The 25,841-nt window shown below is 42.2% G+C and overlaps 1 protein-coding gene across 3 annotated transcripts in view; it reads left to right on the top strand.

The window, feature by feature from the left end:
* Nucleotides 1-25,841, top strand: part of nlgn1 (neuroligin 1) — a 532,296-nt gene that overhangs the window by 319,086 nt on the left and 187,369 nt on the right. The gene's annotated exons all lie outside the window — the stretch shown is intronic.

Here is a 25,841-nt window from a genome sequence, read left to right as displayed (position 1 = left end):
AGGTGCTATATAAAATAAATCTTCTTTTCGTCTGTTCATTTATTAGCATTCCCCCCTGTTCTTTCTTTGGAAACGTTGGATTTTTAACTGAAGCAAATTGAGTTGCCTTATATGTCATGTTTATTGCAGCTTGTGTGGTATTTAAGGAGATGATTATGCACTTTTAGAACAAAGTACAAAGCATTGTTAGAGCCATTAATATCGTTTATCGCGATACTTTCCTGCCTCAATATATCGCACTTCAAATGTGTTATCGTGACAGGCGTATACGTCGCTTCGTCTTTCCCAGCCTGATTTATTCAGCTTTGAACCCCAAAAGAACAAGGCAATATTTGAGTTTTTCCAGATTTTATTCACTTATGATTTTATTCAAAAACTTACAAATATGTCACAAAATAAAACCATACATTTAAACCTGTGTCTATCCATTATTTAGATTTCGTTGCTGAAAATATTGGTAATTTTGTCCATTTTGATGTGCAAAATGGCTTATTTTTATATGAAAAATTCCTCAGTGATGTTCAGCAAAAGTATGATATCTCTAAATGTATTTATTTCCCCATTCAAATGCAGTGTCTCGCCTCACAATGGCTCACCCATCAGGGGCGAGTCCAGTACAGTGGATAAAATGACACAGAATGATGATGATGATGAAAATTGCCCACTTTAACGGCACTTTGCTTCCATGGACAGGACCCTTTGGAAAATAAACCTACTGGGAACAAGTGACATAGAAATTGCCCCATGAATGAATCATTGTGGTAATTGTATTTTTGTGCCAGTGTCTTCTTCCCCACATGTCTTTAAGGGATGAATGTAAAAACACAGCATTTTAGTTTTCTCTCCAACGTTAATGAATGCTCCCGGATTTGTTTAAAATGTGTCTGCGTGAGTTGACACTGGATTTTCACAAATTTTATTTGATATTCTCCATAAAATTGCAGCCTGTCACTCATTTCAAAGACTCAGTGACATTAATCCTTAACCAGGTAAAACCCACGTTGATATTACAATACAAGTTTCATTAGCACAGTAGCTTCAATCTCGAAACGCTCTGGAATACTTTTAAGTTAATGAATGGAAAACTTTAAAGGGGCTAGATGCAAGTTAGTCATTTTATGCTCTCTACTGCCACCTCAGGTCTTATACGTAACTGCAGCTTCTATATTACGCTCGTGCATGACGGCACTTCGGACCCGAACACCTTTCTGAGTGACAGTGCAGGATTTTAGAGGCAGTTGTGGTGAACAGGTCTGAGCACATTTTACACATTAGGACATGGCTGGAACATGTAGGGGGAGGAAAATACTTAGTTTTAAGATTTTTAAACTCCCTTTAAGTCCCTTTAAACTTCAACTTAGCTTAAAAACCCCTGATAGTTTTAAGCCAAGTTGAACTTTACAGTTTTCAGTTCATCTTGAAAAATGAACAAATGTTTAGCTTTTTAAATGTTTAGGAACTGAAAACTCTCAAATTCAACTGAAAAAAACTTTAACCGAGATGAACTGAAAAAATTTAAGTTCAACTTAGCCTAAAAACTCCTGATAGTTTTCAGCCAAGTTGAACTTTAAAGTTTTCACTTCATCTTGAAAAATACTATTATTTTAAGTTTTTGTGAACTGAAAACTCTCAAGTTCAACTTAACTTGAAAAACTTTTACCAAAATGAACTGAAAAATGTATAGGTCAATATAGCTTAAAAAAACGCCTGACAGTTTTAAGCCAAGGTTAACTTTAAAGTTTTCAGTTCATTATCTTTAAAGTTTTGAGAGGTTTGAAACAGATTAGGCCATAACTTTTACGTCCGATTGGCTTGTTTTAAACAATACCATTACAACCAAACCCCAACACCCAATTACAAAATGGCAAATGGCATTTTTTCCCCCCATAGCATAATATTTTTGAGTTATTCTCCAGGTGTAGCTACACAACCACTACAGCAATTGTTTTGTTTTTAAAAATGTCACATGTATCAGTCAGTTTGTCGCCTTGTGTTTTTTCCGTAATCGCCGCGTTGTTTATTAGTATCGATTATTTGTGGTATCCTAGCCAAACGTCGGAGATTGGAGTCTTTCAAGATATATGATATGTGGACTCACAAATCTCACGGGAATTCATCTCACAGTGCAAGGCTACCTCAGTCTGTGGATGAAACTCCAATCTACTAAAACGCATCCGCCGTGAACAAACGCACACTTTGCAGCGCCACGGCACCTGGTGCGTGGAGAAAAGAAAAGGAAAGAAAAGAAAAATGAAATAAATAAAGCATTGTTCGGTCACAGCTGTGCCCATCTGGCCTCTCCTTTAAGCGAATGCACGCGGGGTGCACGAGTGTGGCACGAGGCTGAAAGAGCAGAGCGCATTAGCAGCCTCCTGAAGACCACCTGAGGGCTGCACCGGGACCCAGAGTGTTTAGCAAAACAACCGCACAAACGCAAGTGGAAAAAAGGAGAGGTCTTTGGGTATGAAGATGTGATGTAATGTGAGCAGAAAAGGCAGCTCCAGGGGTGTTTTTTGGAAAGAGACCCACGCAGTTTCTTTTGGCCGACAGTTTGTTGGGTTATTCACCTGTAGTTTTTGCTTCTGAAATATTGAAATCGTACGCCTTTCTCTTTCACACTGCACGATGGATCAGATTTTGACTAGAACATTCGTAAGCTATTACTGACGATATTGTCACCGTAAGGAACTTTATCTTCTGTGTTTGACCAAACGGTTTGTCAGCAGGAGTGTTCATCAATGCAATGATGTTTGCATGGTTGAATCATACTCTTGTTTTTCTGCACAGTACCTACTCTTACTTAAGTCTCTGACAGCTTTCATGTACAGCGTACCGGAAGCTGCCACTGTGAACATTGACTCATTCAGCCTCTGGTGCTAATGGGGTTGTCATTGATGCAGTGTTAATTTCGTCGACTAAAATATTTAGTCTTAATTTTAGTCAAAGTGTTATTTTTGACGACGTAAATTGGACTAACACTAAATTAAAAGTTTCTCATGAGACTAAAACTATGACAAAAATGTCCAGATATTTTAGTCGACTAAAATAAGACTAAATAAAAATGAAAGGGAGAGACTAAAATCATCCAAACTTCTAGTGACCGTCTGAAAGAGCCTCAGATCATGTAAATTCACTGCCAAAGGAGCAGCTCTGAGCTTTGTTCATGTGGAGCAGCTCCATGAAGCAGAGGAACAAGATTAAATATCATTATAATGAATATTATCAATGCAAACTAGACTAAATTCGTCTTAAATTTAGTCGACTAAATTTACTTGCAATTTTAGTCGACTAAAACTAGACTAAAATCGAATTACATTTTTGTCAAAAGACTAAGACTAAAACTAAATTAAAATATGTTATGTCAAAATTAACACTGCATTGGTCATCGCTCCACTTCCGTGTCTAGTGGAACTTAAAGGAACGGGCCACTGTTTTTCCATACTGAGATATGTTCTTACCTGAGCTTAGACGAGTTGATACGTACCTGTCTGGTCTGGCCTCTCCCAATGTATTCCTACAGCTCCAAACGGGGGTGAAGTTAGAAGCGACCAAGCTCTTCCACGGGCACAAAGACCAGACAGGGACGTATAAACTCGTCTAAGCTAAGGTAAGAACATATCTCAGTATGGAAAAACGGTGGCCTGTTCCTTTAAGCCTATTCACTATGATGGGATATAGCCGTTTACAACCTGCGGTAGAACACACAATATGGCTCTTTCTAAACATCTGATCACTTACTTTTGCTCCAGATCATCTTAAGTATTGCAGGAATTATCAAATTATTTCATCCACACACAATGCAGGCATATTCTAAATATAAACATATCTTCATTTTGCCTGGATAAATGACTACATTTATTATTCTTGGTAGGTTTGTGGCCTTTAATCTGTTATTTATCTGTTATAGATTGAGATAAAGTTGTGTTCTTCCAACTTGAACCCTCAATAGTTTTGACCAGACGTATAGGTTGTTATAGTTACATTCTTCTGAACTTTACATTGTCTTATTCCCTGTTCTGTTTTATTGCCTTAATGTTTGGGTGAGTTTAGTCTGATGCCCTCTAGGTGCTGCTGCTGAGCGCCTTTAGCTACAAAGAGGTTGTTCAAGGGCTGATTTGTGCCTAATGCAATGAAACTGCTGAATAAGCGCTAGTGGAGTATGCAGTGCAATTGTTTTTAATTGTTATACATGTCTGTTGTGACTATGTGATTGTGTGACTGTGATGGTGAACCAAAGACAAATTTCCTCCGTGGTGGACAATAAAGTTAAAGCGACAAGATGCAAGTTGTCATTTTTATACTCACTACTGCCACCTCAGGTCTTACGTGTAACTGCAGTTTCTATATGAAGCACGTGCATGACGGCAATTCGGACCCGATTTGAACACTTTAAACTCTGTCCAGTCTCTTTAAATCTAAGCTAGTCTAATATTGGGCTGTACAAAACCATTGATTGATTAATTGATTGATTGATATAGTTTAAAATTGAGGTGGAGCTTCTGAAAAATCCATGGCAACAATGGCAACTGTAAAAATCCAGATTTACAGTCATGAGCAAATCGTCTTTGTGTGGTCCGAAACAACCAATGAAACCGAACGTTCCGCTATAAAACTGATCCATTATTATGATCCTCAGTCCCCCATTGTTTAAAGCAGTGGTTCTCAACCTGGGGGTCACGAGACAAATTTGGGGGGTCGCCAGATCATTTAGATAAAATAACCATATTTTCATTAGCATATAATCTGATATTTTATTGCAGCATGTGTTTGCTATTTTACCAGAGTGCTATTATTTGTTTGTAGTTTGATGAATTTCATTTTAGCCATTTTTTTTTTTTTACCCCTTAACTCCCACCTGAACCAAGCACATTTTCTCCAGTTTGGCTTTACCCCATTCCAAAAGCTTCCGGAAAAAACCTGAGATGAAAACAATGATGGAAATGGGACAAAAAAATGAGAAAACATTGACAAAAAAGTGACAAAAAATTGATGAAAAAGTGGCAAAAATGTCACAAGAAATTGAGGAAAAAATGACAAAAATGTGACAAAAAAATGACAAAAATGTGATAAAAAAATGACAAAAATGTGATAAAAATTTGACCAAAAAAATGACAAAAATGTGACAATAAATGACAAAAAGTTACAAAAACGAGTTGAGTACCGAACAAAAAAATGATGGAAAAAAAATGTGATGACGTGAGGAAAAAGATTCTCTCGGTTCAGGCGGGAGTTAAGAGGTTAAGAATTATGTAAGCTACTATTTCTATTTCTCACGGTGTGACCCAAGTGGGGGTCACGAATCCCTACTGTTAAAATGGGGGTTGCGGCGCCAAAAGGTTGAGAACCACTGGCTTAGAGCAAAGAGGAAAAACAAGCAATAGGACTAGAAGATTTACAAACTAATGTCATGGCTCAAGTGCCGAGATCCACATGGTAACGTAAAGCTCATGAAGCGAGTTCCCAAAAGTCCACGTCTCTCTTCCTTTTGTGCATTTGTTTTGTTGTTTCGGCCCAGTCCTTCCAGGTGATAATGAATGTAAAACTGCCACCAGTAAAACTTCTGCCTTATAACTGTGCAGTGGCTATTATTCGTCTGAAAGCTTGTATGTCGCTGTTGAAAAGAGGACGTGGAATTGCCTTTCCCGCACAAGTCAGTCCACTGTGTTTCCTCGCACAGCTCACAGCAACGGCCCAAAAACACGACTCTCTGCGACCTTCTGTGCCACATGTAGTCTATCGAGAAGAAATGTGAAACGCTATCTCTCTAAACACCATTCCGGGGGCCGCATCAGACGATTTCACACTGCACTGCAGCCTGTCAATATGGAAACACACCCAAAACGCTCCACTGGTCCCCTCCGCTTTTCTAGCTTCCCCCGATTTGCCTCTCCTCTCACGTCTTACCCCGTGTTCGCCTGTCCTTGCCCCCCCCCCCCTCCCTCTCTCTTTAACCTCCTTTCCCGTCAGCAGCGTCCCATCTGTAGATGACCTCGGCGTCTGTCTGAACACCGGGAGGAGACGCCGGATGAGACGTTTTGGGCGGATGGGGCGGGGGGCAGTTAGCTTGTTAGCGCGTTACGATAGCTGTCAGAGCGTGCCGTGTTACAGTGAACGGGAGGGAGTGGTAATTGTGGCGCGTTTTGAGACAACCCGCTGGGACCTCCTCCTGACCCTGCTGACACGTACTAAACCGGCGTGGGGCGAATACTGATGAGCGAGCAGAGAGGAGCGCGACTCAAGCTCGTTCTTCGGACAGAGGGGGAAATGTCAGAGCACGTGGAGGATGATCCGAGGGGTCAAGCGTGGGTGCATGAAGATCCGTTGAGGAATGACAACACTTCATTGTATGCATGTTATTTGCATTTTAGCAATCTCTCAAACTTATACTGCCCCTTGACATGTTAGAAATATACAGCAGATCTCATAACAGTTTCAAAACTTGTCTGGAAAACCGCTGAGCTTTTGTATCCGGCTGGGTCAGTGGGTGTTCCTGTCTTGAAGTTTTAGTTTTCAAACTTTGAGACACAGTAAAAAATGAATTAAATACCCGAAACAATGCACTTTTTTCCCCATTTGGTGGCATAGTGAGGAGTACTCCTGCCTCAGAGCACAAAAGATTTGCAGGTGCAGGCCAGGGTTGCACCGGTCAGTCGACCTAAAATCTGACAAAAAACAATTTGGGAAAACATATAGGGCCCAATCTTGGGTTACACAGACTATAGCCTTACATTTTGCACTTAGTAGGAGCACACTTTTAGATCTCGCCACTTCCAGACTTGGCAGTTTTATTGTAAGTGGGAAGAGCGTGGGGTGAAGAAACACCCATGACCAATGGTGATGTTGTGTACAACAGCCTTTTCCTCCAACCAGACTCCATGGTGAGGGGAAGGAGGGGTCGTGGGGGAGTGGGGGATGAACATGTGCTTTTGTTTTGGTCGTGTTAACACAATTACGGCCAAGTGAGTGCCGACCCGCGGCTGTAGCGACATATCTTTCTCTCGGATATGAGCACCGTTTAGCTCATTGTTCAGTTTAGTTTAGTTTGAAATGTGAGAGCCTATAATGCTTAAAGGGACTATACGGAGTTTAAAAATGTTAAAATTATGTATTTTCCTCCCCCTACATGTTCCAACAATGTCCTATTGTGTAGAATGAGCCCAGACCTGTTCACCACAACTGCCTCTAAAATCCTGCACTGTCACTTAACCCCGGCCCTACCTCCCACCTGAACCGAGCACATTTTCTCCAGTTTGGCTTTACCCCAGTCCAAAAGCTTCTGGAAAAAAGCTGTGAAAATAGCAACAAAACTGAGACGAAAACAATGATCGAAGTGTGACAAAATAAAAATTACAAAAATGTGACAAAATGTGACAAAAAAATTACAAAAATGTGATAAAAATTGGACAAAAAAATGACAAAAAAATGACAAAAAAAAATTACAAAAATGTGACAAAAAAATTACAAAAAGTGATTGAAAAAATTACAAAAATGTGATAACAATTTTACAAAAAAATTACAAAAATTTGACGAAAAAATGACCAAAAAGTTACAAAAATGATTTGAACACCCAACAAAAAAATGATGGAAAAAAAATCTGATGACGTGAGGAAAAAGATCCTCTCGGTTCAGGCGGGAGTTAAGAGGTTAATATAGAAGGTGCAGTTACACGTATGACCTGAGGTGGCAGTAGTGAGTATAACATGGCAAACTTGCATCTAGCCCCTGTAACAGCTGCGCCACATGGAAGATAACCATAGCGCTTGAAGCTTGTGCTGTCCTTGCGCCCGCAGGCACAAGATCTGGCCCATAGTCCGTCCAACATGGCGGCTTACCTTATTTTCCATCTTCTACCAAAATACTAAACTATTATATTACAGGTGAAAGCTTTTTGAATGATGCAATTTGAGTGCTGCGTAACATATTTCTATCAGACTCTCCTTCTTTTGAACAGAAAGCAGGAGAGGCTGGCCTGGCTACAATGTCTTCTTGGAAGTTATCTCAAAGCTTGTAAATATGACGAAAAAAAGAAGACCTAATAAATTTTTTGAGCTTTTAACAGAGTTCTGATGTTGTTCCTTCATCAAAAACATGCGTAAAGTAGTAAATTGCTTTATCCACGCTTTGGTTATCTCTTCTTTGACTGTAAAAGGGCTGTAATTGCAGAATGTTGCCACATAATAGGCAAAACTTGAAAGTCCCCCACATTTTCAAAGCTCATAAACCATAAACAGTTTTTCTCTCACACTACGGCACCGTTGATTTGTTAGCATGTTGACGAAAAACGTTGGGTTTGTGTTCGACAAAGTTCACCGAAACTCCATGCCACTTTTAATGTCGTTATTTCCGTATTTCCCGCGGCAGGCGTTTGTTTCGACGCTCGCCGTGACTGACTCAGCCCCTCGTCTCCGCCGTTACGGGGTTATATGGGAGCCACAGAGCCAGTGTTGATGAAAGAGATTTATTTTGCTTCATATTTGATAACCTGTGCTCAATCTTCCTCCACGTCCTCAGCCGCGGCTCTGCAGATGCTGCGAGCCCACTCTTTCTGCTCTCCGCTTTCATAATTTCTTTTCAATCAGTTCCACCTGCCGTCTGCGATGGGCTGAGGATAAAATATTGGGCCGCCCCGAGCCGCTAAAGTGGTTTATCACCATAGAGACAGAGGGATCCGAGCTGGAGTTGGAACAGTCAAAAAACTCACAGTGCGAAAGAATATGAAAGAACAATCCCAACTAAAAATCGTTATATTGAGCTGTAATTTAGACGCAAGCCAATTGTGTCCATGTGCAATGAAGGAAAAAGAAAACAAAACAAAAAGTTGGGTGTCTGAAAAAATGCGCCTCTACGTGGAGTTCAAAGACTGAAACATAGGCTCGAGATGGCATGCAGAGTCTTAGGTTTGTTCATGTGAGCTTTGCTTTAGCGACAAAGGCTTACTTTTCGTACCTACGACGAACGACATCAGTGTCAGGTCTGTGGGATTTTGCTCTGTCCGTAAAACAGCAGTTTCCTTTCTCCTTTAACCACTTAACCCCCACCTGAACCGAGCACATTTTCTCCAGTTTGGCGCTACCCAAATCTAGAAGCGAAAATATACGACGAAAAAGCAACATGAAGAGAAAGAAAAACACTTAAAACATTTGACAAAACCGCGGCAACAACGTGATAAAAAAAAGTGAGGCGTTACACTGTTGCTCTCCAGTCGAGAAGCTTTTAGATTTGGGTAAAGCCGAACTGGGGAAAATGTGTTCGGTTAAGGTGGGGGTTGAGAGGTTAGTCAATTTGCTCTGAAACAGCCTCCTTCCGTCTACACTTTTGCACCAAATGCATCCAAACTCTGTCTAACGTTGCCATGACAACGGGGCTGTACTTCCAGTTCACGCCTAGCCTGGCTAACACCAGACTAAAATCACAAGTGATATTTAGTCTGGGGACCACCAATTCATTTTCTCGTAGGAGAGGTGTGGTTTACGATCGTCCATACTCGTTTATTGGGCGATACGAAAAAAAAAAAAAAAAGTCTCATGCGTCTGCACTTAGCCATGGCCAATCGTATCATCGTATGAGATGACGTATGACGTACCCGCTGTAAACTTTTGAGCTAAATTATTTAGAACAAGGTCTAAAGCTTGATCAAAAAATACCATCGTGTCTGCTGCTGTCACGTTGGATCCGTAAATAAACTTTTTATCCGTAAATAAACTACAAGCTTCCATATATCGAATAGCGCGTCATCGTCTTGCCGTCCCTCCTCGCTCTGTGATTGGTTCCCAAATCCACCGGAGATTTCGGCCATGGTCCCCAGGCTGTTGTGCAGTTCGAAATAATTCGAGCGCACACAGCAGCCTGGTGTTAGCCAGGTTAGTTCACGCCTGTAATGTCGTAGGTTTTCTCTTTTCAACTTTTTATATGGATTATTATTACTATAGCCTAAATGCGGACATAAATATAGTGGAAAAAGACATTTTAAAGCAGAACTAAGTAACTTTGTTTATCTTAATAAATCCCTTTCATAGTCTCTCTGGGGGTGATACAAGTGATGATTGGGGGGGGTCTTTCATCTCCCCCTTACAGCTTTCCCTGCTTCGGCCCGGAACCACCAATACACACTAATGTAATCACGAAGAAGAAGCTACCAGGCTAATGGGCAAAGCTAGCTGTGGGATAGCGCCACTTACACAGTATGTACACCCAAGTTTGAGGGAAAAAAAATTATCTCCATGGTGTAATTGGATGTACAATATCCCTCTCTCCCTTTTTTTTTGCTCACAGGGACAATTAATGAGTAAAAAAAACGTAACATGCTACGCCACCTGCAGTGGCGCTTATGGCCTCTAGGGGCATGAGCTACTTAGTTCTGCTTTAAATCAATGTTGCCCTTATTTATGTTTAAACTTTCCAAACTACTACATGTCGAATCACGCGGGACTAGAATCACCTGGGGACCTCGGAGTTTGCAGAATAACCCTAAAGGTATAAATCGGAGGACTTTTTACCTTCTGGAATGGCAGATTGGCATGGGCAGAAACTCTAATGACATCAGTTTACGAATCTCAAACTTCAATTTTTATCCCTATATCATTGTAGGACCAATACAGCCTGCGATTTTGAGCTACACACTGAGTGATACAATTTTCACTGTGCTAAACTCACTCAATTAACAGAACAAAATAAAAGCATTGACATCATTGCGTAATGCTGAGTGTGTGAATTGGTCTCTTTCGTTGTCCTTGTCCATGTTCATTAAAGCTTGGTCTAATCCGCAACAGACAAACAAATAAAATCTGGTTTTAACTTTTTTTGACTGAAACTCTTGTTCTGGTCATATTTGAAACTCTCCTCACAGGCGTCGTAATTGCTTTCTGGCTTTGAGTGAGGAGCGAAGGCTGGTCTTTGGATCCCTTTGGCGCACGGACAGGAAAGGCGCGCTCTCTGAAGTGCTCAAGAAATAAACTCCAGTCCCCTAAAGTCGAAAACAAACACAATTTTCAAAACTCTTACCATGTGTTTTATTTAAAGCGGCTTTCAAAGCACTCAACAACACCACCTGCACTATACTTTTGGAGGTGAAAATGAATGCAAGGCTGCTGAGGCTTTCAGATGTTTTGCCAAATGTCTAAATATGTGTTTTCAGCTTGTTGCTGCTGTGTGTTTTTGGGGACACACTTTCTCTTTCTCTCATGTTGGATTCAATGCGAGGCTGTTGCTTGCTAAGAGCTCTCCACCGTGTTTGTCAAGCACATCAATGCACTTTTGTTTAGGCTGCCATGCTGTCGAGGGGTTCATTTCTGCCCTGGAAAGATTGTGTTGTTTTTGGGTTTTTATTTTTTTAGGGCTTTTGACGTGAAGAATCAGGCGCTCTTGAAGTGAGAAGCTTTACCCCCGGCTCACATTAACTCCAGTCCAGGTTCGGTCCCGATCCAGTCCTGATTTCCCCCAAAGTGGCACTCACTGAGAGTCCGGCTGACACTGTGGCTCCGCCAACTCCGGCGCCAGACGCTGCGCCAGGCACAGAAACGGCACTCGCGAGAACAGAAGTGCGCATGGTTATACCCTCTTGGTGTGAGTTCAAGTAGCCTCGTGTACAGGTAGTTTTTGTAAACAAAAGCAGTATTTGCCAGTACAACGGCTCTGCCCAGTGAAGTGGATGCTTTGCAACACATTAGTGCCCCCGTGTCACCAGCAGTGAATAAATGTTTACATTTCCATACATTACGCTCGTGTACAGGTGGTAAACGAGACCAGATAGGAGGAGACAGATTTTATTTTGAAACACACCGGATCTTATTTCCTCACAAGTCCGTGGGGCTCCGGCCTCCGGCAAAAAATGTAGTTCTTGTAGATTCTTGCCGGACGGCCTCGGTACCTCGCGGAGCAGTGTGAGCGTGCGACATTGGTTTTAGTGACTTTCTAAGATCGCCATACCGGACCTTGACCAGTTTTCATGTGAGCTGGGCGTTAAGGTGAATGAGAAGCTGCAAAGTCTTAGATATGTTGATCACCCCAGTTTCAAGAGTGCAGTATTTACTATTGCTTTTTATTTATGCCATGTTTTTCCACTTTTTGATTCCTCATCTAGATAAAACTAGCCTGCTTTTGCCAGACCCTCGTACTCACTGCGTTTCGTCCAAGGGTCTGGAACTTCACAATTGAGCTCCGTTATCAGGTGGAAGATGTGAACTCTGGATCTGATTTTTGCTAGCGTCGTGACGTATGTAATGCGCCCGAGTGAGTGAAGCAGCTATCATAACTCTATCATAACTCTATCATAACTCTATCATAACTCTATCATAACTCTATCATAACTCTATCATAACTCTTTGGAGCATTCCTCGTTATTCCCAAGGCTTCAATTTTAATTTCTGGATATTTGGGAGCCGAGCCAGAACGTATTGAAGAGCTTCCATTCCTTTCGTATCCGCCGCCATTGCCAAACTACAACCAGGCACCTACAAGCCCCGCCTCCCCCGCTCGCTGAATGGTGGGTTGAAATTCAACCGATGTAACGCAGCCACTGAGATCAGACCCAGACGTAACATGTAGGGAAATGATATTTGACCGGAGTATACGGATGGTTAAGGCTATGCTAGGATAAAACAGGCTTCACATTAAAATCTTGTGGAAACATAAATGCAGTGATGGTGATTTGGCTCGGAACACCTGGGTGTGTGGGCGGAACGGCTTTAGAAGCACTGGAACAGACTCATCGTGAAGCTTTTCATCCGTAAAAACTTCAAACTCTCTGACTGGCTCAGGGCTAAACCGCACATGGATAGAAAGTATAGTATTAATGCATTCCTCGTGACCAAATGACCCCGCTTCTGCTCTGTTTACGTGTGAGCGTTTTCCTCTGCGCAGTGAACAGCGGCGCTGCTCATCTGCCCGTGCTCACACTCTCCTCCTCCTCCACTGGCTGTTTTAAGCGCAGCAGTAAACAAACAGAGAGGAGAAACAACAGCACCGGCGACATTGTCCAGCTGCGTTGCCATGGAGACCGTTAAAAAGCCACACTACATCCATTTGCGACTGAATCTCCAGAAGAAAATGTAATTTACTTTTAATCGAGAAGTTCCACTGGAATTAAGAATCAACCTCTTTTCAACATCCTCATTTAGAAATCATGACGACATCTTTGGCCTTCGCAGCAGCCTTTGTTTTTAGGGGTTTGGTGAATGATCTTAATGATGGCAATTCTCTGGTGTGAGTATTCTAGGTTTGCTGGAACATGTAGGTGGAGGGAAATACTAGTTTTAACAATTTTGAACTCTGTATAGTCCCTTTAATAATTCTACACGATTATAACCTCAAAGACTATATATATTACAGTGAGACAGAGCTGGCATAAAGGTTATATGCCTAAACAAGGGTCTGAGGCACTGTTTAAATCTCTCTTAAATGCTTTATTTGGACTTAGGGCTGTGCAATTAATCGAAATTCGATTACGATTTCGATTATTACACTAGACGATCACAAAAATAGCATAATCGAGAACAAACGATTATTAAAGATGCCCTTCCGCTCGTCCATCCAAAGCGCAAAAAGTCCGTCCTGCGCGGTTTGTGTGACGCGTCTGATCAGCTGAAACACCAGCGCAGCCTGACAGAACTGTAAATAATATCTACTAATATTTTTTATACCTAACTCTTGAGATAACGCCGCTGTTAAGAGCTCACCTTGTCCTGAAAGTAGAACAGCTGTTCAGAAGCCTCGACATCCTTTGCCCAGACACTGGTTTTGTTTGTAGAAAAGTCAAAAACTCTTCTTCAAATCAACGGAGCTCAAATACTTCATGCTGCTGAGATGATTGTTTCTGTTTCCTTCGCATTTCACGAGCTAAAGGCTCAGGCTTTGGTCTGACATAAAAACATCAGCGCTGTGTGATGATGTCATCAGGCCGCTGTTGGACAGGTGTGAGGGCTGGCCAGCAGGGGGCAGGTGTCCCTATAGGATTAGTTTAGAAACGTGAACAAATAAAAAAAAAAAAAATGCTTTTATTGTCCAAAGAAAATGTAGTCCATAGTTGTTTTTTAAAATGATAATAAAAATGAATAAATAAAATAAAGATTGTTTTTTTTTAAGGCAACAAATAATCGTTTGAATAATCGTGATTTCAATTATTACTAAAATAATCGTGATTATTATTTTTTCTATAATCGAGCGGCCCTATTTAGAATATCTAACAGCAGTTCAATATTACAATTCAATATGTGGCAAACCTGTGGTAAACCCTTTGCATATGACCCTGTACCTTTTTATTTCTATTTTTTTCAAAGAAAGAAATGTGAATTTTATTGGTTGCGTGTTCTTAATTCTTGAACTGTTTTAATGTAGTTTGATCACACAATGAAGTGAAATTTTGAACAGCTATAACAAAATGCTACTGAACTACAAACCGATGATGGTCAATGTCAGGATTAAAACGTCTCTTTATTCCCATGACAACCATTAAAACAAAATGGTTGGCCCTTACATTTTACTCCCTAAGCTATTCTTGGCTACTTTCTGGTCTGAAAATGGCTGACTCGACATGCCAAATGACCTGCCCGGCTACACGTTCGCGCCGACCAATTACCGGAGAAACGGGCCAGACAGTGGGAACTACAAAGCCGGTGAGGAAGAGGAGCCCGACGTCAGAAAGATCATGGCTTATTCATGTCCGCGCTCCGCCTGCTTTGATTCTCCTGCGATTGTTACGTTAGATCGTCCCGAAACAAACCGCGCTCCTGTCCTCACGGTCCCCGACGCTGCATATCTCCAACTGCCATCTCTCCTGTCCCAAATCGATGTCTTCTTCCCCAATCCACGCTCGCAGCAAAGGAGGGAAAAAGATAAAAAAAAAATGAAAAAAAAATCAAAGCGAGAGAGAGGAGATGTGAATCTTGGAGCCGCAGCGCAAAGCTTTTATCTAAAAAGCAGGAGATCGTCAAAGGGAAAGACGAGATTGTACTTATCTGGCGACGGTGGTCAGGAGATTGGAGATGGCGAAGAAAGAGCTGTCATTTACTGTCTTATGCGTATTTATGTTCAACAAGACATGGGAAGAGACGCCGGTGTAGAGATATCAGAGTCCGACCAGAATGATGTTGTCGAATTAGAAATACTACACGATCCGAGTGTCGGTGAGTGGAAAATTACGACTCACGACGTCAGAGGGTTCCTGCTGAATAAACTCGTCTGCAAACAAAACGGCTAATGCTACAGCAGTTAGCTAATGCGATGCTAACGTTTAAAGGAATAGGCCACCGTTTTTACATACTGAGATATGTTCTTACCTTAGCTTTGACGAGTTCTTTAGGACTTGTCTGATCTTCACCCGTGCCTTCAATCACGTAAACACAGCGCAGACGGCGTTAGCATTTAGCCTCTCCCTCTCTCCTCTATAGCTCCAAAACTGGTCAAGATAGAAGCTACCAAGCTCTTCCATGTTTTCCCTATTTAAATATGGTTACGTGAAGTGTTACACTAAGTATAATTACACAAAATTAAACAATGTGGATTTTCTAAGCGGATAAAAGGGGGAACTATATTGTAAGGCGTAATAATACCAGGAATAGTTTGGCATCCGTGCAGTAATCTTCACTTTACTGTGCGGATGCCAGACAGGTCCTAAAGAACTCGTCAAAGCTAAGGTAAGAACATATCTCAGTATGTAAAAACGGTGGCCTATTCATTTAAAGGGACTAGATGTAAGTTGGTCATTTTATACTCATTACTGCCACCTCAGGTCTTACGTGTAACTGCAGGTTATATATTCAGCTCGTGCATGATGGCACTTCGGACCCGAATTAACAGCTTTTTGAGTGAGGAAGCCGTCTTTCCCACGGGTATTCATTCACAAATATTGACATATTTTACACCCACGTGTCCTTCGAAGGGTGCCCACCATGACGCCATCACCCAAATATGGTATTTTTCCTTCTGGGAGCAACCGATACTAAATGAGGGTTTTTCCTCCACTCAGGCAACTCCTGAGCCCTTATAGTCGCTCCTGTGGACTCCAAAGCGTTCCAGTTTTGGACTTAACCAGATTTTCAAGAGGGATTTTTTAATATCTAATTCCAAGCCTGATTTATTCAGCAAAAAAACAAGGCGGAATTTGAGTGTTTACATTTTTTTTTTACGTATATGATTAGTTTAAGATCCAAATATACTTCGGAAGAAAATCTTTGTCACTAATGTGACCCATTATTTATATCAGTAATGTCCCCCCCCCCCCTTTCATCTGCAGGGGGGTGTGGCCTTAAACACTAAGTATGATTCAAAATAACCAAAAGTAACCTTCACATCACTAATGCAGTGATTCTGTCAAAGTTTTATCACTAGCTGCTCATCTCCACCATTGCTGTCTTCATCTTGTGCCCGAACTCGAAGCTCTCCGGACATCTCCGAGTTCACAAGGTGTAACTACCAGTTCGAGCGCCGTTCCAAGGCATTTCTCGAAGTGGAGGGTCGGAAATTTACCAGTTACAATTTGCCTGGATCGCACAATAGTAGATTTCAAGGATTTTCTCTGTATTCTCCACGCGCGCGTATTCAGTGGGCTGACTGCATTAAGCACAAAGAAAACACAAACACCTCTTTTGTTGCTAAAGGCACACTGAAACGCCGCCTACAGGCCATCAGTCTAAGCTCATCAAGCGAGGGATGTTCCACGTCTCTGATGATGGATTTGATCATTCTGTGCACAGCTGATCCAGTGACCTTTGTTCTCGGCCAATCACCTTCGCTGCTTTCGTCACTGTGCATTCATCTTAAAAGTGACTCACACTGAAGATATTTCGGTAGTGAAACAAACCTTCTGTTAAGCTGTAAACAGGGCATAAGATGTAGAATTAGAATGATACTAATATTTGAACAAGGTGACTGTATCCATCCATCCATCCATCCATCCATTTTCTTCCACTTTTCCGTTTCCGGGTCACGGGGGCAGCCGTTGGATCTGCCCAAATCACATTGCACCAGCCCTTTATGGCTCCTCCTGCTGGTGGTGGGTCCACAGAAGGACGGCCTTATGGTTCTAACCGGGCCTGTTGGTCTCTCATAAGGGGCTTCTGAACCGCTCTTTGTCTGACCCGTCACCTTGGACCTGTTTGCCATGGGAGTCCCTACCAGAGGCACAAAGCCCCCGACAACAGAGCTCCAGGATCATTCAGGTTCTCAAACCCCTCCACCACGTTAAGGTGGTGGTTCCAGGAGGGGACTGTATCTGTCTTGTGTGACATTTCACCCTTTAATCGAACCAATGATTTCCTCACTTGAGTTTGCTGTCCAGGATTCTTTCTTGCCATGCTGTTCCTTGACCTCATGTTTTGTTGCGTGGCTTGAGGTATACAATCACACCATATGGCCTCGTGAAGAGACATCCTTGCTTTCACAGTTGAAGTGACATTTTCCAGGAATGCTCGTTTTCTCAGTTGCTAACTGGCAGCCTCTCTGAGTCAGCCTCTGCCGTCCCTGGATTCTTTGTTTTGCAATGTTAACTTTTAGTTGGCTCAGACAGTGCTTGTTGCTTGCAGACTCTGAGTAGACTTTCAAAGTCCAATCCTCGCTTGTAGTTGTGGGAAAATCATCGCTAGAGTACGCGTTTTGTTTAATCTGTCTGAAATTCAAAAGTCATTCATTGATGGACTGTTCTTTATCTGAACACACAGTAGGGGGGATCTTCTTTATTCAAAGCTGGTCTCTGTTCTATTTCCATACATGCATATCCATTTGCACGCTCTTCGATATTCCCCTGTTTGGCCTTTACCTACTCCGTGTTGATTGATTATATATAAGAAGTGACTGCACCACTATCTCTTGGTTACAAATGCTTTGCAAACACCCGTAACGGCACCTCATTGTCGCTTGATACAGTCAGATGGAGTCCCAGTCCTCAAAGCGTGATGGCTTCTCCCATAAATCCATATCAGAGTGGAAGTTGAACACATCCTGGAGAATATCATCTGAAATCGATACGCACCGAGCCCTGTGTGAACACTTTGTAGGCCGCGCTCTGCCATATCAGTCCTGGCGCTATCTCTCCATCACCCGCTCGCCCGCCTCCAGAGCCTGTTGCTAAGAAACCGAGAGGGGAGTCGCTCTGTGTTCGAGATATGCTTTTTCATTTTTTTTCCCCTTCCTTCCTCTTTCTCCAAGTCTCTGTGACAAGTTCAGAACTTTTTTTTCTACTTGGAAATGTCAGGGAAAATCAATCCCTTCCACTCGACTCGGCTGCATGGCGGTGTGGCCGTAGATGTGCGCCGCCTGTGTGCGGCGGTGTAATATGGCTAAAAATACCCAGACTCCACTGGCTTTTCCGTAGCAGCAACAACAACAAGCGCTGTGTGTCGGCTTGTGCATATGCCAGCGCTAACACTGCTGCTCTGATGGAGCCCGTACACATGACTAACAAGCGGCCGCGATCTCCGCAGAGCCGCTCGTTGACCTTTTGGGAAAGTTTGAAGAAAGTCAAACTCCACAGTCGTCTCAACGCTGAGAACATTTTGTACGTTTCCATGGCATCTATTACACTCTCTGACCAAATAAAAAGTTGCCAAAAAAAAGAAAAAGAGTCAGACTCTAATATTTCGCTGGACTGCCGTAAGTTTTGATCACAGCGCACATTCATTGTGGCACTGTTTAACCTCTTAGCTCCCGCCTGAACCGAGAGGATTTTTTTCCTCACGTCATCAGATTTTTTTTCCATAATTTTTTTGTTGGGTATTCAACTCATTTTTGAAACTTTTTTGTCATTTTTTTGTCATTTTTTGTCACATTTTTGTCATTTTTTTTGGTCAGTTTTTTATCACATTTTTGTCAATTTTTTGGTCAAATTTTTTGATCAAATTTGTGTAATTTTTTTGTCACATTTTTATCACATTTTTGTCATTTTTTTTGTCATTTTTTGTCCCATTTAAAAAAAAAAAAACATCAATTTTTTATCAATTTTTTGTCACTTTTTCGTCATTTTTTTGTGAATTTCTTGTGACATTTTTGCCACTTTTTCATCAATTTTTCGTCACTTTTTTGTCACATTTCCATCATTGTTTTCGTCTCAGTTTTGTTGCTATTTTCACAGCTTTTTTCCAGAAGCTTTTGAACTCGGGTAAAGCCAAACTGGAGAAAATGTGCTCGGTTCAGGTGGGAGTTAAGGGGTTAAACAAGTGTCTACAGTGTCAAAAGATCCAGTTTTGCATCAAAATCTTGTATTGAGGATGGGAGAGTGAGACCACTATGCAAAGCCTTCTCCAGCGCATCCCAAAGGTTCTCAATGGGGCTAAGATCTGGACTCTGGTAGCCCAATCCATATGTGAAAATATGCCTGTGCCACCAGGGAACAATAAATCCATAGATGGAACAACCTACGCCATGATTGTTTGTCGTCCACACGTGCAGTCGAGTAAATGTTCCGGTGAAAGCCCTCAGAGCAGCTTCTTACTGTGGCTTTAATGATACGTTGTGTCACGACCGCCATCTTCACTGTTGTCGTTACGGCCTGTTTGATGGGAAATCCTAGTGCAGAAGATGACGCACCATCAACTCCCGCCTTCCGTGCTACGATTGGCTCGTCTCGGTTTTGCCGGAGTCAGCGAGATTCAAATCGCACAATTCCACGCGCAATTGTATCCCCATGTATCTCTGAACATGGAGGATCAGTCCGGCTCGTGCCAAGCTAGGAATAACCTGGTCATTCAGGATGTCAATATTTGGTCACTTAGTGTTGCAGAACCAAACGTCAGTTAGCAAAATCCAGACGGAAACAAATTGTTTTGGAATAAATAGCAGCTTCCAAGAGGTTTGTCATACAATGGCATCAACAGTCAATTTGATGAAGAGCCAGGAATCAAACTGCCAACTTTCTGTTTATAAGATGCCCTACAATCACTCCCTGTCTTTAGCAAAGGTTTTAAATGACCTTGGACACGATAGCAATCAATCAATCAACGTTTCTTTATAGAGCCGTTTGAAAGCCAGCCTGAATAAATGCATTTTAAGCCTGGATTTGAAAAGGCCAAAATCAGTGATGCGCATTTCAGGGAGCAGCTTATTCCAGAGTCTGAGCCCAGCGACCGAAAAGGCCCGATCACCACAGTGTTTCGAATTGGTTCCGAGGGACTTCCAGCAGAAGTTGATTTAACGACCTCAAAGCCTTGGATTGCGAACCTGCAGGAGTTCAGGACAGTTCGAGAGGAGGGGGGAGGCCATTGAGGGCTTTAAAAACAAACGGTAAGATAATATAATAATTTGGTCTGTTGTTGGAAAAAAAAGTAATGTTAACAAATCACCCAAACTCTGCCTGGACAAATGACGCACTTAAGTACCTGATGACCCTTCTCCTGCTGGTTTCCTGGTCCTCACTCTCCCACATATACTTCCCCCCCCCTTCCCATTAACATCTCATTGACATTGTTCAGAGCAGCACGTGAATCCAAACTCCAACGTCTGATGTTAATAATAGTCTCCCACTCGGACCCTTGCTCGGTCCGCCATCGCCCACAGTTCAAGGACAGGAGCACCTTGAGTGAAATGAGGGGTGACACAACACATTGAGTCTGTCTGCAGAGGCCCGGGCGCTAATGGAGAATAGATTATGTCAATTAACAGCGGCAGCGGGACACATTCATCAGCCAACGATGGTCGCTGACACTGGACGGCGAGAGTTGTGTCCAAGTCTGTGTACACAAGGAGGAGAGGGGGGAGTTGTGCGTTCTATCCGCATTCTTTCTGCAAACAAATTCATAATGAGCTCAAAGCCTTTATGAAAGCAGTTGATTTCATGACCTATATATATCATTCAGTTGTTTTTTTGCATTATGAAAATCTTAAAACTGGAGGTTAAGTAGCCACTAGACACACATCTGACCCATTAGTTGTAAATTCAGAATGGACTAATTATCCTTCATTTAGAAATCCTCCTTTAACCGCACTTCAAACCAAATTTGAAAAGCCTGAATACAATTAACTAACTAACAAATGACTGAGGGTATTTATAAATTCCAACAGAAGTCCACCTGAAAGGGAGGAGAGCGACTGCGCCTCCCTCTCTGTAGACATGTCTTATTCTAATGAGATATTTGACTCATCTCAAAGGCCAGACCTGTCGAAGTCTGCTCCAAATTAGTCTTCAAGGCAGATTTTTGCGGTCATTAGTTTGCATTTGACCTGGACTTATGACGGTGTGTCATTTTCAGACATGGGAAAAGTCTGGCCAGTTTTAATGGTTTAGTAGAAGGGAGTTTCCTTGCAGTTTTCTCATGACGTGACGGACAGTAAAGACAAAACACAAAAGCGAGACGATATAATAGGTTTATATTATTTGTTTTTAGACTTTCCTCTGAGTGAAAAAGTGAATGGTCCTCTCTTCTCGAAGTCTTATCTTTTCTTGCAAATGAGGTGTTACAGATCAATAAACAACAACTCACATAAAGTGGTCTGATCATTACAACTTATGAAGTAGAAAACATATTAGATAAGCTATTCTTTAACAGCATTTCCTAAAATGAAATAACAGCACTTGGACACTCCAGCAGTGGCCAGTGTTATTTAATTAGGCTACTTTAGGTAGAGATACAGACGGGATCTGTGGACTCACCCATATTTGGCCATGTTTGAAGCAGTTGAAGGGGAAAACAAAGGGGAGAAAAGTCTAAACTTTCTTTAATTACTCGAAAACTAGTTTAACAAATGCTGCTCTATGAATACAGTTTTCTACTCAATAAAGATACAAAGACGTGGTAAGACGTGGGGAGGAGCAAAGTGGTTCAACAGCCCATAAGTATGTAAATAACGGAGATGTGTCGTCATGCTACATGCTCATGCTAGCTACTGTTTCTTCACTTCTTCTGAACAATCTGCTGTGTTCTTAATGGCCCGATTTAAACTTGGTTTCAATGGTGTGTGATAAATATGTTTGTATTCTGCCAGAAAACGGTTAAAAATTGTAAAAAAAAAAAAAAAGGTACTTCCCAAAACATATGTCCTTCCCCCTTGGTGAGACCACGCCCCCTGTATGACGTGATGCTGTCTGTATCTATTCGTAGTTCTGACACAGTCTTGATTAGTTGCTGCTAGCAGTGGCATTGGGCGGCACGGTATCGCAGTGGTTAGCGCTCGTGCTAGATGGTCCGGGTTCGATTCCCACCAGGGACGAGGCCTTTCTGTGAGGAGTTTGCATGTTCTGCCCGGGTCTGCGTAGGTTTCCTCCGGGTGTTCCGGTTTCCCCTGCCAATAAAAATATGAACAGAATGATTGATGTGTGTGGTGGTGGTGGTCAGAGGGATTGCTGGTGCAGATGTGTTCAGTTGTGTTTCTGAACACCACCGAGTGTGGAGTGAATGTAAAGCACTTTGTGAAAGGCGCTATAATAAAGTTATTCTTCTTCATTGTGCATCAAAAATACATTTGCAGAGATTAAAACTAACTCAGGTTCTACCCTTCAGAATGACATACAGCTTGCCCATATTCACTGAGATGTGGTTGGTGAAAGTTGTGTTTTTAAAACAGTGAGAACCAAAACAGGGATCGGTTCAGTATCGGATATTTGTAGCTGATACCATCCATCCATCCATCCATTTTCTTCCACTTATCCGTTGCCGGGTCGTGAGGGCAGCTGTTTGAGCTTCCCAAAGCACATTGCACCAGCCCCTTATGGCTCCTCCTGCAGATGGTGGGTCCCGGGCCTGTTGGTCTCTCATAAGGGGTTTCTGAACCGCTCTTTGTCTGACCCGTCACCTAGGACCTGTTTGCCATGGGAGACCCTACCAGGGGCACGAAGCCCCGACAACAGTGCCCCCAGGATCATTTGGGTGCTCAAACCCCTCCAGCACTTTAAGGTGGCGTTTCCAGAAGGGGTAGCCGATACCTGATATCATATTTTTTCCAGTATCAGCTCCAATATCTGAAACCAGGATCAAACCGTGCATGCCTATTTATTATCAAGGTCAAGGTTTATTTATATAGCACATTTGAAATCCAGTTGACACTGCCCAAAGTGCTGTACATGTTTCATTGAGAGACACAAATATACAAGTGGTACAAGTAACAACATAAGAATGCTCAACTCAGAAAGTCAACGCATATTATGTGTATGAACCAGTCGCCTTTTTGGGGCATGTTTCTTAATTGTGACATGTGACTGAGTTCTATAGCTGTGTTTGGAGGTAAAGACGAACAGAACAAATGCTGTTTTCTTCCTCTGCTGTAATGAAAGATAGTAACTTTTTTTTTGGATTCTATTATTCTCCTTTTCTTTTCTCACAAGCACTAAAGCGGTGCTCCCCTTTCCCCCTCACTCACCTCCCGTGCAATGGCTTTAGTTGAGCTGTCCGTGGTGCTGAATTTGAAAAAAAGCCTTTGTCAAAACTTCTCTTTTCCTCTTTGTTCGGGGAACCTATCACCACACTTTCACGGCAATTTTCCGTCATTTTGTCTTTTCGCCATTTAACAAAGAAAAAAAAAAAGGCAAGGGGAAAGGAACTCTTTTTTTTTTTCTCTCATTCTTTGTCGCTTTGTGTTTAAACAATTCGCTCGCGTTTCATACGAGCCCAAAACAGCCTTTAAACCCGTCCCGTCTCCTCCAAATGACTGTGTTGTCGAAGGGGAACGCGGATATTGTGCAAATGAGCTCCTCTAAAGCAGATTTCATTGTTTCCCGTGCTGCTCCAAACCTCTTTTGTTGATGTATTTTTTATTTTTTTTTTCCATTCTTGTGCAGAAGAAGAATTATCGCCGCCAAATGAGTCTGGGTATTTCATTTGCGGCTTTTTATTGGCATAACCTGGGAGACTCGCGGCGCTTCTAATGCCTAATTTTCTACACTCGAGACACGAAAGGGATATAAGCTTTCTATATGAGCTTATTTAGGTTTTCATCTGCTCACATAACACCTACATTATCTCATTACCGCCATTGCTATTTCAATTCAAAGATACTAAGCGCGTTTAATGCACTCCCGGTCGTCCCCCAAAGCGAGCGCCGGCATTTTGTTTTTTTCTTCCTCGAGCTCTTTTGCGATCACTTTCAGAAGATTACCTCCTTTCAAAACAAAAAAAGTAAGCTCTACTTCGCGCGTTTTATTTAACCTCCCGCCGCGGTGGAGGGGGAAAAAAAAACAAAACAGAAGAATGGATCTCAAGGGGCTAATGGCGGCGGAGAACTCCACATGAGCTCCAAATCCACAGGGAGGAGACGCGGTAAGGTGAGTGAAAGCGCGATTATTTCTGGTCGGATGAGTTGAAAAAAAGGAGAAAAAAAAGACAGCGGTGCCAGCGGAGTTGTCTGTCAGCTGAAATAGAAAAGAGCGTGTGAGAGAAGAGAGAGGAGAGAGCTATGTGGCGTTCACGTGGCGTTCGCAGGTTCAAAGAGAAATCGTGAAGGGGGGGGGGAGAGAAAAAAAAAGTTCTGAAAGTGAGAGGAGGAGATATCATTATGGCAGAGCGAGCCGGGGGAATAAGCTTGTCTTAAATCTGACTGTCAGCGATTGTGCACCCTGTGGCCGAGCAGTCATTTCAAATAATGAAATCTATCAGGATTATACGGCGACGAGGAGGACATGGAGGCTCTTTTTTTTTGTTCCTGGTTGTGAGCAAAGGCACGTGTATAGTCTCGTGGATGTTCTTGAAGACGACAATCAGTGTTTAAGGTTAAGGTTAAAGGGGCTAGATGCAAGTTTGTTTTTTTATACTCACTACTGCCACCTCAGGTCTTATGCGTAGCTGCAGCTTCTATATTAAGCTCGTGCATGACGGCACTTCGGACCCGAATTAACAACTTTTTGGAAATGGCTGGAACATGTAGGGGAAGGAAAATACTTAGTTTTAACATTTTTAAACTCCGCATAGTCCCTTTAAAGGAACAGGCCACTGTTTTTCCACACTGTGATATGTTCTTACCTGAGCTTGGACGAGTTGATACGTACCTGTCTGGTCTTTGTGCCCATGGAAGAGCGTGGTAGCTTCCAACTTCACCCCCGTTTGGAGCTATAGGAATACATTGGGAGAGGCCAAATGCTAACAACATCTTTGGTCTTATTGTGTGACTGAGGGCACACAGTTCTTCCGTAGTGTGATATGTTCTTGCCTTGAGCCTCGACTCGTCTAAGCTCAGGTAAGAACATATTTCAGTATGTAAAAAAACGGTGGTAGGGGAAACCTACGCAGACACAGGGAGAACATGCAAACTCCACACAGAAAGACCCCGTCCAGGTGGGAATCAAACCTGGGACCTTTGAGCTGTGAAGCACGAGTTCTAACCACTGCACCACCGTGCCTTCATTTTCAAAAGTCCAGCACATTGCATTTAGTTTATTACATTACAAACGTTCAAGCTTTTCTCAAAATGTGTATTATTTTTATATTACACTCTTGCAACAACATCTCCACATAAGCAGCTCCTCCAGGCATACCATCTCAAAAGCTTTTTCTCAGAATCCTCTATTATCTTTTTCCTACCCTGACATATAAAGCTTTTAACCCCAAAAAACAAGGCGGAATAATATGTTTTTTTCTCCCCATTAATAGCTATTTCAAACCAACCAAAAGTGTCAATTATTCTGAAAAATGTGGACAATTTTGCAAATAAAATGCCTTAGTGTTTGGCGGAAATCCAATAGGAAGTCTATGGGGAACTGACTTTTTTTTTTTTATCCGTAATCTACAGCAAACACATACGATTCAGTCTAAATAACTTTTCCCCCCTTTTCACCTGCAGTATCTGGCCTTTCTGCTTAAACCGCTTCACGTCTCGTCTGTTTTGGAGCCGCAGCAGAGCTAACCTTTCGTCTCCTCCTCTCTCTGCTCTCCAGCCTCTCCTCTGTACTTTCTTCCCCCACTATCACAGATGTTTTATTTATTTTTCATTTC

Source organism: Gobius niger (genome assembly GCF_951799975.1).
Source record: "Gobius niger genome assembly, chromosome: 17".
NCBI classification, from domain to species: Eukaryota; Metazoa; Chordata; class Actinopteri; order Gobiiformes; family Gobiidae; genus Gobius; species Gobius niger.
Note: the sequence above shows the minus strand (reverse complement) of the source record. Positions and strands in the feature narration are given on the sequence as shown.